General features: G+C 40.8%; 1 protein-coding gene across 1 annotated transcript in view; it reads right to left on the bottom strand.

Annotated features, from left to right (window-relative positions):
• BLK (BLK proto-oncogene, Src family tyrosine kinase) overlaps window positions 1-19,558 on the bottom strand; it is a 48,910-nt gene extending 29,352 nt beyond the window's left edge. Inside the window, exon 1 of the mRNA XM_015600689.2 lies at window positions 19,320-19,558. The gene's annotated coding sequence lies outside the window, so the exon portion shown is untranslated. The remainder of the gene's footprint in view (window positions 1-19,319) is intronic.
• Between the last annotated feature and the right edge of the window lie 680 nt (window positions 19,559-20,238).

Genomic DNA, 20,238 nt, shown 5'->3' with positions numbered 1-20,238 from the left:
GAAGAATGGGAAACTGATTTAAAAATTATGTATAAGTGATAAGTAAATAAAAATGGATTATGCTAGGATTTTAAAACAAAATAAGGATCTTGGAGATTTTCAATTAATTCATCGATTTATTATTGCCATTGTAATTCTCATTCTGGACCAGTCTTATTATTTCAGGGCGGGCAGACTTGTCTGAGTGAGCCACCTTACTGAGTGGTGCTAAATAATAGATTAATTCTCACATTGACGAAAGGCTGTGGTGCTAAGCTTTAGGGTTCTATTTTCAGCCTCTCTTAGTCAATATTTTATCAGCAATTTCCATGCAGACATAAAAATCTTGCTCATTAGAATTTCAAAAGATATAAAATAAGAAGAAAAACTAATAGAGGCAGGACTTAAAAAAAAAAAATCCTTCAGGAATGATTGCCTAAAACTAACGAGTCGAATTAAAAAGTAAGTATGCAATTTAGGTTCAAAAAATCAACCAGAGAGATGCCGTAGCAGAGAGGCCTGACCCAATAGTAGTGTATAAGGGTACAGTGGGTGTGACAGAAAGAGCACTTCTTGCCTTTGAAAACTCACAGAAATGTGTTGAATCTTGACTTTGATGCTTAATAGCTATTCGACAAAAATAACGTGATATAGTCACTCACTCCACGCCTCTGTTTCCTCATCTGCATAATGAAAATAATATGCTTGCCTTGCATAATTATCATAAGGAGTAAAGATGGTGTATAGAAGAGGCTGGCATATAATGAGTGCTTCGTAAAAGTACAAATTTTTGTCTGGGAAAAGACTTAGGTGTGCCAGTAGGTAATAAGTTCACAACCACCATCGTAACCATCATGGATGATAATATTAACTAACATGATTATTGGTGCCAGGCACTACAATTAGCTTTATATACCTTGTCTCAGTTTTCAAGAAAGCCAATCTTGTTGTTTTCTTCCCTCCTTCTCATACCTTTAGAAGAACTCACATATCTTACACAAAATGCACAGTCCGTCCTTCCAGTCAAGGAATAGGCCTATGGGGAAATAGTTCTACACAAATGTACAAAAAACCTCTGTCAACTATCAGTATAGAACAATGTAATTCTTTATCTATAAATATAAGCAGCAGAAGAAAATGAATAATATCAAAGAGAGGTTCAAAATAAACAAATAGAATAATTCAAGAGGAAGCAGATATAGAATGTAGAAAATAACTTTTAAGAGAACCTCTAATTAGTATCCTCAGAAAGATTCTGCAAGTTATTATATAAATTTAAAAAGGAATAAGGTGATGTGAAAAAAGAATAATCAGAAAAAAAGGAGTTCTTGCAAATTAAAAATGTGATTAAAAATAATAAGATGGATATGGCTGAAGTATACATTAATGACCTGGAATATGAAGTCAAGAAATATACTAGAAAATAGACTAAAAAGACTAAAATATATAATATTAGACAGGCAGCGATGTCCAATCTCACCATTCCTACTCAATGTCATACCAGAAGTCTGAGCGAACACAATACGAAATGAAAACAAAAGGTATACAGATTGAGAAGGAAGAAATAAAACTGTCTTATTCAGAGACAACATGATTGTTTATGTAGAAAATCCCAGAGAATTAACAAATAAAACCTAATAAGGGATTATAGAAAAGTTGCAGAATACAAGGTTAATATACAAAAGTCAATTTCTTTCTTACATATCGGCAATAGACCTTTGGAATTTAAATTAAAAACACAATACCATTTACATTAGCACCAAACAAATAAAATACTAAAGCATAAATCTAACAAAATATGTGCAAGATACATATGAGGAAAACTACAAACTCTGATGAAAGAAATCAAAGAAGACCTAACTAAATAAAGAGATATTCCATGTATATGAATAGGGAGACTCAATATTGCTAAGATGTCAGTTCTACCTTACTTGATCTACAGATTTGATGTGATTCCAATAAAAATTCCAGCAAGTTATTTTGCGGATATCGAGAACTTGATTAAAAAGTTTGTTTAGAGAGGCGGAAAACACAGGATAGTCATCACTCAATTAAAGGAGAAGAGCAAAGTCAGAGAACTGACTCTATGCAACTTTCAGATTTACTGCAAAGCTAGAGTAATTAAGAAACTGTGGCATTGGCGGAAAAAATAGACAAAGATAAATGCAACAGAATAGAGAGCCCAGAAATAGACCCACACAGATATAGTCAAATGAATTTTGACAAAAGAGCAAAGGCAATTCAATGGAAAAAGGCTGGTCTCTTCAACAAATGGTGTTGGAACAACTGGACCACCATATACAAAAAAAAAAAATTAATGATTTTGTTTCCGTCTTTAACACTAGTGGAAGAGTCCAGAACAGACTGATGTACATAGATATAGTTTAAATTTAACGACAACAAAATAAAAAGGGATTCTTTCATATCAGCCTTTAGCTATTTTGCAGTTTCTGAATAAGTAGAACCTAAACACATTTTCCTCAGTTTGGCTTAGGATATAATAATACAACTTTTATAATCAAACATTTATGTTATCTTTAAGCATAAAATTTCAGAAATTTTGAAACTTCAAGTAGAAATTACAATAAAGTTAATATAGGCACAGAACAGAATATAAATGTTAAAGGAATATAATATAATAAATGTATTATGTATAAAAATAACAGTAGAACAAAAAGTAGGACCTGAAGTTGAAAGGAGTGTTCGTACGGTGGATAATATAATAAATGTATTATGTATAAAAATAATAGTAGAACAAAAAGTAGGACATGAAGTTGAAAGGAGTGTTCGTACGGTAGGGGGTCAATAGATACTGTCTCATGTTAATAAATCAAGATATAAAGATTTAACTATATTATTTTAAATCAGAAAGTCAGTCACTAAAAGGATAAAAATAACTGATAAAAACAGGGGATAGAGAGGAGAGGGTACAGGTGAAGGGAAGGGAAGAAAGTGTATTGTGCATCTTTCATAGTGGAAATCAATATAATTAGCCCAGAGATATATTTAAAATAAAAGTGTTAGTATTTTTTACAGTTGTAAAGATAACAAAAAAGGATATTTGAAAACAAAACCTGTGATCGTGGCTTATTTCTGGAGAAGGAAATTTTCAATTTTAAATTTCGACCCTTTGGGACTGTCCGCATTTTAAGAAACAATATTTATGGATAACTTATATAATAAAAAAAAACTAACTCAGTAAATAAATGAGTAGATAAATAAATTAGTAAAAGAATAACATAGATCTAACTGACAAAGAAAAATGTTCAGAATACATTACCGTTAAGTGAGAGAGTAAATTGCAGAATGCTTTGAATTATATGATTCTAGTTGTGTAAAAGGAAATAAAGGAAGTGTATAAACATTTGCAAATGAAAAGCAATGTCTGGAAGCCCTTGGTATAAATGAAACTGCTAACGAGGCCAATTCTAGAGAGTGAAGTTCACAAGCAAAGGAATGCAGGACTTTATATTTTTGCTTTACATGCCTCCGTGATGTTTGGATTAAACACAAAGCATATGCTTACATACATAATACTTTCAAATGCCATTTTAAAATATGAAGTTAAATAAAAGAAAATAGGCAATTCCTCTCCAAAATATGGGGATGCATGCCCCTGAGCAACAGTGGAAAGGATGAACAGGTGACAGAACACTTCTTTATGTGTTCAGGCTACGCTTGGAGAGTCAGCCTCCTCTTATGAATCACATTAAATATACTTCCCTCTTTATGCATGTAATTTACTTTTGTTGCAGGAAATTCAGAAAGTAGAGAGGAAGACAAAAATTACCTACAACACCATCATCTAATGATAACCACTGTTAACATTCTATGTAATTTTCCATTGCCTTTTTAAAAAAAAAAACAAAACTGGGATCATTATCTACATCCTGTTTTGTGACCTGTTTTTAGAAGAGTGTATCATGGCCAGCTCTGCCTGACACCTGTTTTTGCCTGTAGCATAGTATGCAAGGCTGCCGGGCATTTATGGGAAGGTTGTATCAAACTTATTTCACTCATGCCTTTTGTTACACATGCAAGCTGTTTCTATTTTTTTTTTCAGTATCAGACATAATGCTGCAAAGATGTCCTTTGCTCATTTACTTTAACCTTGTTCATGTTCCCCATTAATTTTTGTTGAGGTTAAAAATCCTAGAAGTGGAATTGCTAGGCCCAAGAGTATACCATGTTTAAGTCTTCTGAGACGTTTTATAAATTGTCCTTTAGGCATTTCAACCAGCAGTATGTGAGTATGTATTTCCCTGCACTTTTTCTAATAACCATTATTATTCTTTTTATACTGATGTTAATTTATTTTTAAAGTTATCTTTTACTTTTTGACCTAATTTCTGTTAAGCAAGTAATACAAGCATGTTGAAATTCAGATCGACACAAAGAAAAAAATAAAAATCACTCAAAATCCTACCACATGTGGAGATCCACTATAAACACTTTGGTGAAGAATTTTCAGAATTTTTATATACGCATATCCACTTTTAAAAAATGGGGTCAAGCTGTTTATACAATATTATAATGTGGTTATTTCAGTAAACAGTACAGTGTAAACTATATATCAGTAAATATAATTTTGCCACCATTATTATTGCATGCCATTTTACAGACTTAACATTAATTCATTTACCCATTATTGGTCAAATAAGTTATTTTCAACTTTTGACTATTATAAAGAAAACTGTAATAAACAATCTTATAAAATGCATATTTAGTCATTGGTCCAATATTTTTAAAGCTGTATTTCTATAAGTGGCATGACTAAGTCAAAGACTCACATTTTTAAGTATCTTGATCTGTGACACTAAATTGGTTTCTACACAGCTAATACTGATCTATATCTCACAGTGATGAAGAAAGCCTACGTCTCTGGTCCTTCATCTATGGCTTTTATCAAGTTAAAAAAAATCTTTATAAATCTGCTAAATGCAAAATGATAGACAACATAGTTTTAATTTCATTTGCTATTAATATTTATCATGTATTTATCAACCACTTGTGTTCTTCATGTGATAAAAAAAATGATTCATGTCTTCTGCTCATTTTTACATTGTGGTGTTGATCATTTTTTTAATGATATATAAGACCTCCTTATATGATTAGTATATTTAATTTACACATTAATTGTTATATGTATTATAAATATTTTCCTTAATTTATCTTTAGCTTTTCAATTTTTTATGGTATTTATTATACACAAATGTTATCATCACTATCTGGTAAATTTATTAATCTTGCTTACCAATCTTTGCCTTTGATGTTCATACTTAGAAATTTCTTCCCCACCCCAAGATCATAGAAATATGCTAGTTAAATTTTTTTCACTCTTAATTATGAATATTTTATATGTATAAAAAGCACAGAAACTAATGTAACAGCACTAATACCGGATGTTAATATTTTGCCACATTTATTCAGTTCTCTTTTTCTTCCTCTCTCTCTTTTTATGTCACAGATATAACTAAAGCTTGATTATTATTTTCTCCTCACTTTGTTCCCCAAAGTAATTATTATGTTGAAGTTAGTGGATATTACCAGCACGTATGATTTTGTATGTTTATAACATATGTATAAACAGCCACAGTCAATATATACTTTCTTTTTTTTACCCCAACTTGTAATTTTGATATTTGCTCATTTTGCTTCATAGATCCCTAATTCTTCTATTTTTGTTTTATCCTATTCCATTAAGTGAATAAACTTCATTTTATTTATTCGTTTATTCATTTTTCTTTGACTATGGAGTAGTTAAGTTGTCTCCATTTTTTCATAATGACAAACTGCACTGAGGTGAGCACATGTCCCCTGTGTACGTATGCGAGAATGTCTCTGAACAACATAGCTTTAATTTACTTTGTGGACCTACAAACTCCTTCAGCTCTATGACAAATTCCCAAAATGGTTCAAAGTGCCAATTTATACTCTCACCAGCAGCACCTAAGAGTTCTCATTTTCCCCATATTCCTGTCAAACCTGATGATATCAGACATTACTTTTTACTAATTAAATAGGTGATAAATCTTTTGGTTTTAGTTGGTTTTTCTTAATTACTCTCGAGATGCTTATTTATATAGAGTTTTCTCTCTGTGTATATCCTTGGATCATTTTAAAAAATACAGGGTTTAAAAAAACTCATTTCTAATATCAACTAAAAATATAATTGCCTAGAAATATATTTAACGAAAACATGCAAACTTGTACGAAGATACAAACTGCTTTGAAAGACATTAAAGAAATACCTAAACAAAAGGGAAGATACACATTGTTCACCGTTAGGAAGGCTCATGTCTTAAAGAGGTACATTCTCCTCGAATCATTCAAGAATGGAATGTGTTTCAATCAATATTTCAACAGATGTTTTTGAAGAACTTTACAAGCTAGTTCTAATAGATTCTTTCCCATGTATTGCCAGCTCCTTCACCTTCTTCAGACCTCTGCTCAAATGTCACCTGATCTTTCAAAGTAGCACAAACCCATCCATCCGAAACAGTCTGATTTCTTTTATCCCATAGTTCCGATCCCCACCTGACGCTGTAGATTTACTGATTTATTTGGTATCTGTCTTCCCCCACTGGAAGGTGAGCCCTTGAAGACAGGCCTTAATTTTGTCCGTGGATGTAACTTCAATGCCTCTAATAAAAGTACACAGATATTTTTGAATAAATGAATGGATGGCTCCTCTTCTAATATGGCATCTATCCTGAATCTACAGTGGTGACGAGTGTCATCAAATTTGTTCCTTGCAAAAGTGCTGTGAGGTTTTGGTGGGAGGGTGGGGGGTACTAAGAATTATTAAACGACGTGCCAGGATGAAACCCGCCCTCGTTTTAGTCCACCGCCTTTTTCACTTCCTCTCCTGGCCCAGAACTACTGTCATCACTTTCCCCAGGATCAGGAATTTAAATCACAGTAAAAGCATTTAAGCAGCACTCAGCCTCTTAGCTGAGCTTCACTCTCCTTGTCTGGGAGCCGCTGTGAGGAACTCAGGCACCTTCTGCGACAGCACTACGTAAAAGTTACAAACCAGGTGCTGATGGTAGCTGCTTCATTAAGCACACGCCCCACACTTTCACTCTCTTTTTTAAAAATTTTATTGTATTAGTTTCAAGTATACAGTACGTTGGTTAAACATTTATATCGTTTATAAAACAGTCCCCCTAATTGCGCTCTCCTCTGGCTCTCCACCTGGCCATTACATCACTGCTGACTGCATTCCCTATGCTGGCTCCCCATCCCTGTGACCGTCTATCAGCTACTAATTTGAACTTCTTTAACCCTTCACCCCTTTCTCCCAGCCCCTCAATTCCCCTCCCCTCTGGCTATCACCAGATTGCCCTGTATATTTGTGAGTCTGTTTTTGATTAGTTTGTTCTTTTTGTTCCTTAGATTCTGCATATAAGTGAAATCATATGGTATTTATCTTTCTCTGTCTGACTTATTTCACTCAGCATAATAATCTCTAGGTCCAACCATGTAGTTGGAAATGGTAGGATTTCACTTTTTTTAATGGCTGAGTAATATTCCATTGTATATATGAACCATTACTTCTTTATCCAATCATCTGTTGATGGGCATTTAGGTTGCTTCCATATCTTGGCTATTGTAAATTGTGCTACCATAAACATAGGTTCCTCTCCACCATTGTCAGAGAGAAAGACTGTCTCCCTTTGGGCACTGCTGTAGGGCAGTCCCCAGCCGCTTTGCCCCAGGCGTGCACTCCTGAAGGCCCAGCAGAACAGAGCACTTTTCCCTGTCGCTTCTAGAGAACAGGCCTGAGATCCCTGTTCAAGCCCTGGGAAAGCTTCTGTTGAGCCTTTAGCTTCCCGAGATCACGGAGGGTTCACATAAAGTCTGCAAGTTTGGGAAATATAGACCACATCCACCTTTATTCCCGCCCGCTTGCTTCCTTCCTTCCTTCTTTCTCTCTCTCACCCCCTCCCTTCCTCCCTCCTTCCCTCTCCTTTCTCCCTTCCTTCCTTCCTTCCTTCCTTCCTTACTTCCTTCCTTCCTTCCTTCCTCTTCCCCTCCTCCTACCACCTTTAGAATGTAGTCCAGGCATCGCCAACTCTGTAGAGCCTTTCCTGGAACTCCGTACTCGCTAAGTCACCCACCCTTCTGGCCCATAGCACTTCTTATAGCACCAGTCGCAGTACATTGGGCCTTTGTTCAATGTCTGCCTTCTAAGTCAGACTCCTTGGGAGTGCCTCAAGGGAAGGGGCTATTTATTTTTCACCTTTGTATCTTCGGGGCCCATCTCAGTACTTGGAACATGTTAAATAGGCAATAAATCTTTCTCTTCTTTTGAATGAATGAATGAATTAGTCAATCGATTAGAGAAAACTCAAACATAAGAAAATGCCTACTTATCTGCTTCCCCCCAATATCCCAGTACCATAAAGAGTAAACAGTTTAATTTACCAGGCCAATGGTAGAAAGATATCATTTATACGAAAGCCAGTGTTATTCTATACCTTGATTATTGATCATTAGCCAATACTTTGGGGCCGACAAGGCACACTGATCTAATGTGTAATGTTGTATTACAGCTAAGATGCCCAAGATGAAATTAGAATTTACTCTCTTTTATTGCATGTTTACTTCCTATATTTCAGAAAGTCTTTCCCTTTTAAAAGCTACTAATTTTCAATAATTACAGTGTATAATTTAACAGTGATTCCCAGAGAAGCAAGGAGACATGAAATTGAATTATGCCCCATCTTCTTTGCTTCTAGGTATGCACGCTTGAGTTTAAGGAGATTCAGGACAGGATTACTAAGAGAGAAAGGAAATCAAACACATTGAGGAAGCCAAAGTCACTTACTGGTGCCAAACAGTTTGTTGTTACTAAAAATATAGGTTTGAAAAGGCCCATTGGTATCTAGGGAATCATGGGCTGAAGTCTCCCACAATCTGGTTGAACTAAAGGGTTTGGTCTCTTGAAGTTCAAAGTTACTTTGGCTCCTTCGCCTTGAGTGATAACATTTCAGTTTGATAAACACAGCTCACCTCCTATGGTTAATGCTTGTAGCAGGAAAGAACAATTAACCAACCACAAATATTTCTGTGTCAGCCTGACTCCTTGGAGAGAACTGCAAGGCTTAAAAAAATGCCAAAACATTTCCTTTAGTTAAGAACTATGGATGGCCATAATCATAGCAGAATCTCTTTAAAACATTAGCAATTACCTTTGGTTAAAGAAGTAAAAATAGAAACAACTCTATTAACCATAAGGCACTTTAGCATAACGGGTATGCATACAAGCGGTGAAAGGGACTTGGGTTCAAACCCAAGGCTCCCCACGTGCTAGCCATGTGCTAAGTTTCAGTTTCCTCATCGTTCAGTTGGGGATAATATGTTCTGTATCTCATGACTGGGGCTGGGGGCGGGGAGAAGCAAGAGAGATGGAGAGAGAGAGAGATGGAGAGAGAGAGAGAGAGAGAGAGAGAGAGAGAGAGAGAGAGAGAAAGATCAGTGTTTTTCAAAATCTTTCTGGGGCCACAAGAGAGAGAGAGAGAAAGAGAGAGAGAGAGAGATCAGTGTTTTTCAAAATCTTTCTGGGGCCACGGCCTCCTTTGAGAATCTGGTGAGACTACGGACACTCTCCCTAGAAAATACATTTATGCACATACACGTCAAATTTTGTGCCCAGTTTCAGGAACCCTCCCTGCCCACAACCCCACAATGATTCATGATCTATGATTAAAAACCTTGGTTGAGGCTATGGGATAAATGAGGCCAAAGCCTTGGGTTTTGTTTCCTTATAAGTCATTTTATTTCAGAGAGGAAAGTCTGTTTTCTGGCCAAAGAACACATCGGTAACCGCGGCCCGCAAATGTAGTTGCTGACAACAAGGGAACTAGATGAGAGAGGATGAAAAATTTAGGCCACTATCACCATGTAATTCACAGTCCACCCACTCCACCCCTGAGATGAATATTTTGACCCCCTATGTCATTGTCATTCCTTGAAGGAATTAAGAAAGAACAGTCTTCAACTGCGTGACTGACAGTTGTTCAGAATGGCTTTGCAAGTTACGCGTTGTTTTTAATCTTAGTCCTCTCTAACGTCAAAAAAAGGAGGCAAACTAAATGTCTAGTTGAAAGGGTGAAATAGAGTTAACACAATGAAATGTTATGCCGTCTCGAAAATGATCGTTGTGAAGACACAGCCATGGGAAAGATGCTCACGTTGTGATAGAAATAAAAAAAAAGGAAAAGAAGCAGAATCCAAAGTCATTAAGACTTTTACGATTCCAGCTATGAAAAACGGTATCATATGAACCAAGACAAGTAGTTTTGGGATAAAAATGTGAGATTATTGATCGCTTATACCTATTTCCAAAACAACATTTTTGGTATTATATAATTTTTACACTTTTAAAATAAGGAGATGAATGATAAAGCTGTACAGAATCAGCCTGCTCTTACAAATGGCTGTGGTCGCTCTCCAGCCTCTAAGCAGCCCAGGTCTTTGCTTCTGCCACGGGCAGGCTGCGAAGGCTAACCCAGCTACACCGACCCTGTCAGAGCTCCCGAGACCCAGACAAGCACTAAACCCAAACCTGCAGTGAGCACGCATTCTTCATTCCCAGCATCCATCCTGAATCCCAGCAGACCCTGCACAGTTAGGTCTTCAGCATCTGAGTCTGGGCTGGTTCATGCCAACATCACAAGGATTTGCATGTCTAAATCTAGGTGAGTCTTTGATTTTTAGATTTATACCATCCACAAAGAGGCTGACTCACAGAGTCAGAAGTAAATAACTTGTCCAGGGCAACAAAACTGTTTCTGGTGGGACAGCATTAGAATCCCTCCCCTACCAAGCCTGGGGCCTTGCTGAGTGTCCTGCTCCCATCTGCTGATGCTAGAAACAGACAAAGGGGCCCCACGGGGTCCCCATGGGTGCTGGGTGGTTAGCTACTCTCACAGCAGCCAACCAGAGAAAATTACTGAAAAGCTTCCTGCAGTGAAACCTGCAGGAGGGGCAGCAGATTCGTCCATCAGGAAGTCACTGACCTTCCGCAGGGTCGCGGTCAGCACACTGGCCAATTGCACAGAGCTTTCTAAGTAAAAGTAGCGCACGCTGCAGTGTGGCTCTGACTTCAAGGCGTGGCTCACTCCCCTTGGGCCAAAGCCCTAACCGCCCCCCTCTCAGCTGGGCTCCAGCACCTGCAGCTGGGGGGACATGAACAGTAAGAGCAGCAATCAGCCCGCATCCTGCACACGTGGCATTTCCTTCCCAAAGCGCTCAGCGGACGGACGCAGGGCCGCCCTGCTTCCTGTGAAACCCTTCCTCCTGCAGCTCCTCCACCAGGCTCTTTTGGCCCCCAGATAAGTGAGTGGCTCCCTCATCTGATGACCCCAAAGCCCGTGGCAAGACCTGGGTTGATAGCCCCATCACAGACCTTCTGGCATGGGAAGGATGGGTGTACATGTCTGACTTCAAAGCAACTCTCATTTCTGCCCCTTTGGGCGCCTAGCATGAGTCTGGCTGTCCACGTATCGCAATACGTAATGATTGACAACTGATAGTTCTAGGGCCAGGAGACCATGAGGTGGGGAATTCTGGGAAAGGACTGACCCCAAAGAGTGGACAGATGTGGGAGCAAAGGAGAAATGAAAGGCGATGGCAAGGAGGTTTGATCCAGTGGGTGGATGAGAAGATGCCCACCAAGAAAGGGATGAGGAACTTGGCGTGTACTAACCCAGCCCGGGATGGGACACGCCTTCGCGGGAAGGTCGTTTCTTCAGGCAAGATTGTGCCAGACGCCTCCTTGGGCAGGGGTTTCCCAGATGCTGTGTGAACACCCCTTGAGCTCCTCAGTCCCTGGCTCTCATTTCCTTCCATGTCTGCAAGCTGGGGACATTTTCACAGCAGGCATGTAGTACTCACTCCGACGTGGGTGATAAGCTTCCTTTGCCTTTCCGTGATGCCCTAATCAGTGCTCTGCACACAGTGAGCAATGAATAGACCGATTTGTGGAGTGTTAAGAGCACTGTTTTTGGAGCCACACAGAGCATCTAGGCTCTGGCCTTCTAGCCCGGCCTCCTTGGAGGGCTCCTGACAACATCGCAAGGCTGTTATGGGGATTATGTAAACTTATGTGCTCAAAGCACTTGGCTCAATTCTTGGCACTCAACTCCTGACAGCTGTTCCGCATTTGACCAATATGCCTTACGTGGCAAGTAGACCCATCAAAGCGTTGACTAGAAGGGATGCTCAGAGGCCATTTAGTCTACCCCCTTGTTTGGCAGAATTGGAACCTGAAGCCCAGAGAGAGGGTCACCTGGCCGAGACGGCAAGGCCGGTGCCCAGTTGTAGAAATGTAGTCTCGGGGACAAAAGTAGCTTGGCACAGGCTGGCACTCTTGGACCCTCTTTCCCCAGTACTCCTGGTTTCTTCCCCCTACTGGCTCCAGGCTACGGCTCCAATCTTATTTTGAGGTCACCATTCTGCCTTGCTCATACCATCTGCTCCCCCACATCTGTTTGCTCTTCGGCACCCTCTCAACTTTATCTCTACATGGATCTTTGTATCCTCCCAAACCCTCAGGTCCACCCTCTGGAATTTTCTGATTAGCCACTCCTAAATTCTAAGCGCTTGCTGGCCTCTTGAACTGGACCTTTTATATCTACTGGAGTCACAAGGCTCCTGCCGCTTAAAAGTTCCTTTAGAGCATTGACTTCCCGTCCTCTGACAGCTCCCAGCAGCTGGGATGTGTGTGGTGTCTTCACCTCCAATCAGGACAGCTAGACTTGCTCTCCTCAGGTGCAGTGAGACATTCCTTTCCCTCTCAAGATCCATTGGCACCTACTGGCATTTTGACATTCTCCTGGTTGTCCAGATCAGACCCACCAGATCCAGGATGGTTCCCCGGGACAGGGTCTGCCACAGGTAGGAAGGGAGAACAGTCTGCTTGAATGGTGTCCAAATCGAACTAGTTGGCAAGCCTTCCTTCCTCCCTAATCCTGCTCAGCTCCCTTCCCCCTCACGCCTCCCAGTCCATGGGTACTCACACGGCAACCTAACTTTGTCAACACAGTTTGTAAACAAAGTTCCCATTTGTACTTGATGATGGAAAAAATATCAAAGCGATAAGCCCAGTGGTGCTCATCACTGCTTTTGTCATGTTTTTTTAAATATTAATGGATGTTTTTTTTCCTCTATTAATTTATTATTTTGTTCCTGATCCACTTTCAAGCCATTGCCACAGGGAAGTAGAAAGTAGGCAGAGAACTTTCTTGGCTTAAATCAGATGACATGGACCAATTGACAGTAATGCTGGAGTCAGTCTGGGCAGATGGGCTCGAGGGTCTCACTGAGAGTCCATGACCCAGAGTGACATGGGAGTGGCATGATGATTCCTGCATTCGTGATATGGCCCAGGAATAGAATCTCATATTGACCCAGGAGCATGTGGGACAGCCTACTCCTCCCCTCAGGAGTTAACCAGAAGCCAATCTTTTGTGTGCAAGCGGCCTCAAACCTTCCTTTGATGAAGTAGGATGAGAGCCATGAACATTTTTTTTTTCAGAAGGATTGCTCATGTCCTCAAAAGCTTGGTTCCAAAAATGCAGGTTCAGGGAGCTCACGGACTCCATGAAACTCATCAGGGGTCAATAATCACCAGCTGTAGCAACTGGTGCAGGGACATGATGGCTGTGGAGAGGGTCCTCAACCAGGGCTGAGTACCCCTTCACCCTCTTTTCTTTTCACCAAGCACACGGTAGGACCACCGGCATACCTGAGCCAACTCTGCCAGGCCAAGAACTCAGTAAAACTTGGGCATCAGATTATTCACCACATGCCCTTGCTCAGCAAAGCCAGGGGCAGACAGGATGCTGAGCTGCAGTTCGGCACTGAGGGATTCTGCCTGTCAGTCAGGGGATAGCCTGTGCTGGTTGATTAGAGCCAGTTGTTAAATTCGAGGTAATTTTGTGAACTGTTTGTTTGTTAAGCATCTCATTATTCAAAATTAAACCATATAAAATTAAAATTAAATTATATAAAATATAGTTAGATGAATACATTGAAAACAAGGGTAAGACACATTCAAACTTCTTCCTGGTTGTTTCACTACATCTTACTATTATCTCTGCTCTTGAGGTTGTTTACATCAATTGCATCTGCATGGTAGAACTACTATATAATGGTGTGCTGCTGCATGTCTGTTCCCAACTTTTTGTTCAGTCAAGTCATGTTGGGAGTGGTGAGGGTGTTTACACCGCAGGAATAGGCAAGTGCTACAAACTGGGAATCCATTTGTTTTGTTGATTTTCCAAACTTAACACAGTGATGGAGAATATGTTAATAAAGTAGATTAAACTTAAAAACGTGTCTTGCTTGTAGTTGTGAATAGCACAAAAAAATTGAGGACTTTTTTCAAATAATTAAAAACTATTATCTAATTTAGCAAAGAAGGTTCACCTCACTGAGTCAAAAGTTTGGCAAAAGTCAACAAAAGCATTCCATGGGTAATCAATTTATATTGTATATAAATTGTGTACTATACATCCTTTATATTGGTAAAAATTTGTAATAAATTTAAATTCGTGTATACGTGCACATTTCCCGGAAAGCTGCTTGTTAAACATTTACCATCATACCATTGCTTTTAGTCTAGAAGGTGTCTATCTTAATTAGCCTAACACTTTTCCCACTGGACTGACAAGTGCCAGGGGGTCCATCAGACAGATGGACTCCACAAAATGGAAGTGACTCCTTTTCTGTGTTGATATGTAGGAAAAGGAGCGTTCGGCCTTTTCCATAAAGCTACCCAAATAAAATCATGAAATGGTTATTACTTTTGATCTTATCTTCAAGTAGAATGCTTTTAAAAAAAAAGATATGAATTAATTTTATTTTAAAAAATCTAATAGTACTAGAAATGGCATGAATAAAAAAAAATTTTAACATGAAATAATTATATACAATCTTTGTAATAGTACGAGATGACCTATCTGTAAAAATAGACAGTTGAAACTGAGGCTATTTGTACAACTATAATAGACTCACAGCTGACTATGCCACTAAAGGTTGGCCCTGTTGATAAAATTAAAAACCAAGGAATTGTTCTATGTTTTGCACTTGGAAAGGGAACTAATTCTTATTAAGCCCTCACACCATGCATCAAGCTCTTTCAAAAATGATGTCCTGGTTTTGTTTACTTATTCATTTTCTGATATTTCCAAAAAGATGTGAGCCCACTTATAAAAATAAATATGAAGCAATAGGAGAGAAAAATAGATGAAGAAATCCAACCAAAGGGTAATTTAAGACAGAAAAGCAAATTTTCTGGCGGTAAAACTGGTAACAGAAACACAGACCATGAGATGGGGCTACTCAACTGCTAATGGTTAGATGCAAATTGGGCTCGAGGTGACCTGGAGAGAAGTGTCCCAACAGAGAGTGGGAAATTATCGGTTTGAGGAGCCAGTGTCTGTAAGACATCCATTGTTCCAGAGAACGTGGATTTCCCGGGTCTGGAGTCTGAGACCCTCTCAGGGTAGTCCTGAGTGGCATGGTGTACAGCGGTCTCAGTGGCATGATAGCAATGATACCACAGTGAGTGTCCACCTTGTCTCTTCCAGCAGCCTTCAGCATGAGCCGAGGACGGCCCACCCTCGCCCTCGCCTGATTCTGGAATGCGGTCCCTGAATACCTCAAGCTCTGAGATCCAGACACACTGCTCTCAGGCTGACCAGCTCCCTACAGGCGGAATACTCAACATAGCTAGATTTAGGTTTCTCAACCTTATTAAACTCATTTCCTCTTTTGATAAATATTAACTCACACTCTCCCTTTTCGAGATTTCAAAATAAATATGCATAAAAATAAGCCACAGAAATTACAATGTGCCTTTTCAAACTACAAGGACTCCTCTGGTGATTCTTACATGGAGAATTGAATAGAATCTAGATAGAAATATTGTGGACTCTTTGATTTCAATTCCCCTGAGAATGAGGGCTTTGAGTGTTAATTCTTATAACCCTGGAATGTGCTGTTATCAGCAAGTAGAGAAATAAAAGTAGAGGATATAAGAAACCTACCTGAGCTAGGTAAGGCTGCCAGTACAGAGAGAGGTCAAACTATTGTTAGCTCATGAAAGCATTTGGTAACTTGCCAAAGGTCACTCAACCAGGAAGTGGCAAGACTGGACCTTGAACACAAGCCCTCTGGTCACAAGGCCAGGCGTCCAAACTCTACGCTACAGGACCTCTCAGCTCTGTCTTACTCCTGTGCCCAAGTTCTTTCCACTTCCTTATATCCACAACACACTGAGAGATCAAATTAAATTTATCCCCACTAAATATTAGACTCGGTGATTCCAAATATTTAGGGGTTGGCAGCTTCCTTGGGGAATCTGATGAAAACCATAAACGCTCTTTGCAAACAGGTGTGTATGTCCACAGAAGCTTGCGTACAAGTTCAAGAAGCTTGTATGTCTCATTAAACTCATCAGCGGCCCATGGTCTCAGAGGTCAGAACTCTTGGCTGAATACATTAAGTGCAGATCATCTCACACCCTTGTAGACTCTCTGTGAACATATACGAACCTTCCCTGCACTTGAGTGACACTGTGAATTAGGCCCTTTTTCAATTTTGCGCCTCTGGTGCCTCACTTGCCCACCACGTGCCAGATGCTGTTCTGGGTGCCGGGACCCAGAAGGGAGCAGAAGAAGGCCTGGTCCCCGTCCTGGAGGAGCTCAGGTCCAGAGGGACAGCAGATATAAAAACAAATAGCCCTCAGCATATGCTGGAGGCTCTTGGGGACACAGGGATGGATTTGGGTGCTGGCGACAGAAGAGAAGACATTGACGCTGGTTCTGAGAATTAGAACGAATGGGACTTGGCCTAGATGGGAAAGTGGGAGGGGACCCCAGGCAGAAGGGCCAGCAGGAGCACCGCTGGTGCATTCCAGGAGCAGCGCACGCTGGTGTAGTCAAAGGGGACAGGGAGGCAGTGTGGGGAGCAATAGATGTGACAGGAAAGGTAGTTTAGGCTCAGTGGTAATCCCAACTCTTTACTTTTAATCTTCATCTAAGTGTTGTGATTTTCATCTAAGTGCTGTCTTCCTGTGGCTTCATCACTCTTTCTTCTTTCTCACCTGCTTCTGAAGCATTTCTGTAATCTGGCTAAGACATCGCCTTTGAACGAGGGTGCACCTGCTCTGCCAGGCTCATAGGGTGTGGGGGGGGGGAGGGTGGAAAGGGTGAAGGGGCTGTCAGGCCTCTCTGTCTCCCCATCACCTCCCCACACACCTGAATCTCATAAGCAAGAATGCTGGCCTCTGGTGGCCTCGTCTGGCTGCTGCAGATTCTAAGGCAGCAGAGTAGGCTCCCAACACCAGGTTGTCACTCAAGTAGGAGCTGGCCCTTGGATTCCCACTTTGGGTCCCTAAGGTCACGGCTTTGCTGGGAGGGAAGTGTTTTTCTAGCACAACTCACAGCTGCCTGGCTGGCCACAGATTCCATGAGGATGGTTGAGCCTGGAGGATGGCAGATTCCATCCGGGTATTCTACGCACGGTCTGGGACCCCACTTGCCTCCATTCTTGGCCTTCTGCTTCCTAGCCCAGGAGGGGTCAGATTTGGGTAGCTGGTTAACACCTGGAGGCCCGAGAGCTTGATCCAGCCCAGTGACCTCTGCTGGACTCATAGAGGGTGGGGTACTTGGCCTTAAACCCCCTGACACAGAGTGAGGGCTCAAAAAATGCATACTGGATGAAAAATAAATAAATAAATGAATGATGAGAAATACCATGAAGAGAGGGAAATACAGAGCTTTCCAGGAATAAGGTGGGGGTTGGGAGAAAGAATGTTAAAAAATGCAAAAGGCCTGCTGTGTTCCAGAATGTTCGAAGAGAGGGTGGGGACCATTGCCAGTCTTCCCAAGTATGTTTAGATTTTGACAACTTCAGCTCTAAGACAGGATGAGTATAAATTATTTTTTGGCTTTTTAATTTGGAATGATTTGGGATTTCCAAAATAATTACAAAGATAGTATAAAGACTTATCATATACCCTTCACTCGGCTTTCCCTAATGTCAACATCCTACCTGACCAGGTACATTTGCCAGAATGAAGAAATTCGTATTGGTAAAGTGACACTAATTAAACTTCAGATTTTATTTAGAGGTCACCTATTTTTTCACTAATGACTTTTTTGTTGTCGTTCCAGGATCCAATCAATCCAAGATGTGAATTCTGAATTTAGTTATGATATTTCCTTACTCTCCTTGATGTGTGACAAGTTTCCCCACCGTTTCTCGGGTTTCATGACCTTGACAACTTTGAAGGTCAAATATTCTGTAGGTTGTCTCTCAGTTTGGATTTGTCTGTTGTTTTTCTTGTGATTAGACTGGGGTTATGGGTTTGGGGGAAGAATACCACAGAAGTGAAGAACTATTCTTGCACTGTAGCCAGAGTTCCACAATACATGACTTAAGGTCATAAGACGTTAACCTTAATCACCTGCCTAACGTGCTGTCTGCCAGGATTCTCCACTATAGAGTTCCTGTTTTTCCCTTTCTGTACTCAGGTTCAGCCCTCACTCGGGTGAGGGGACTCCAGCTCCTATCCAGGAAGAAGGGTATCTACATACATATTATGCAGAATTTTTCTCTATGACTATGGAAGCACGATGATAACAATTCTATAGTTTCTTGGTAATGGGGATAGTTGAGGGTGAAAGCAGCGGCCAATTAGAAAATGACTGAAAAAGTTGTCAACTGTTCTTTCCTTTTTGCAGTTGGCCAAATAGATCTTTTAGCCAAAAAAGGTCATCATTAAGTCTATTCCATCACCCCACACTGAATGCCTGAAAAATGGGAAACCTTATTCAAAAACAAGTAAAACAAAACGAAAGCAACAACCAATATTTATCTTGAGCCAGACGCTCCCCCATCACTGCTCGCCTCTATCAGCTCTGCCCCGTAGATGTCATTATCCTGTCACAGAGAGGCTGGATAACTTGCTTGGCACCCCCACAACTGGCATATATGTGCCCACCCATGTCCCCAGCCCACAGCCTTCTCCACCTTCTCTCTGTGGCACAACATTGCCTTTTCCAGTTTAAAAAGCCCAAGAAGGAGAATCTACCCTGGACAGATGGACTTTTATAAATCAGAAAAACTCTCTAAAATAGAAACAAACCAACGATGGGACAAGCTATTCATAGCTGTGGCTCAGATCACATAAATGTCTTCTCTCTCTATCTATAACATCCATAGCGATATTCCTGCCAGCTCCCCCAGCTACGGGCCTCAGAGCACTGTTGTCAAAGTTTAAGGAAATAAGATGATCATGAAAACGGAAGTTGCAGTCTTACCTTGGTAATGCTCAGTGGCCTTTCACCATAGCTTTTCCAATCCCAGTGCCCTTGTGGTGCAGCAACCTTTTAGCTGTAACCAGCAACTCCTGATGAAATTCTAAAGGAAAAGTCCATCCCAGTCATCTCAATCAGTTCTCATAGTTCATGGCTTCCTGCCCTCAGCAAGTACCAGGCAGAGGTGACAGGCTCCCCGGTCTGTGATCAGAGCTGCACCATCTGCCCCCAAGGAGCCCCGCCCCTCCCGAGCATTTTGAAAGCTTCCACAGGCTCATTGGGCCCAGAGGATGCCACTGCCCCAGAACAGCCAGTGAGGAAGGACCACGAGTGGCTGGTCTTTCTCTGGCCCTGGGCCACATTGGTCACAGTGCCCCTGTACTACTTGAAAGTTTTTTCGCGGGGTTTGAGTTTACCAACACGGGGTGGGGGGGGGTGGTGTTTTTCCTACACAAACGTGGCAGAGTTAGTAAACTTTCAGGCTAACTCTATCGGGGACTTCGCTCTGCCTCGCAGCGCTTGTCTGCAAGACAAGAAAAGGCTGGGGCTCCGCTGCCTGGTGCCATCTGCATGACCAGGGCCACCATTCTCTCAGCCTGGCCCATGAGATGCTATGAGCACAAATGATAGAATGAGCATGAGAGATGGGCACAAAATTGGCTCTTAATGCACGTCACTTCCCCATTTTTTGTTTGTTTGTTATAGCACTCTAGCTGATTTCACTCTCAGAGCCTCTTCAATGTGCTACTTCACCTGGCACTGCATCTCAGAGGAGCAGAGAGTAATGGAGGCAATGGGGAATGGACACTGACATCTAGAGTGGGGAGGTGCTGTCCTGGACTCCACCAGCCAAGGGACCAACAGGACCAAGAAGATTGCTGAGATGACCTCAGGGGGCTTGCTGGCCCAACCAGACAGGTGA

Source organism: Pteropus alecto, unplaced genomic scaffold (genome assembly GCF_000325575.1).
Source record: "Pteropus alecto unplaced genomic scaffold, ASM32557v1 scaffold50, whole genome shotgun sequence".
In the NCBI taxonomy this organism is placed as follows: Eukaryota; Metazoa; Chordata; class Mammalia; order Chiroptera; family Pteropodidae; genus Pteropus; species Pteropus alecto.
The sequence above is the reverse complement of the archived record's forward strand: the minus strand, read 5'-3'. Positions and strand labels throughout refer to the sequence as shown.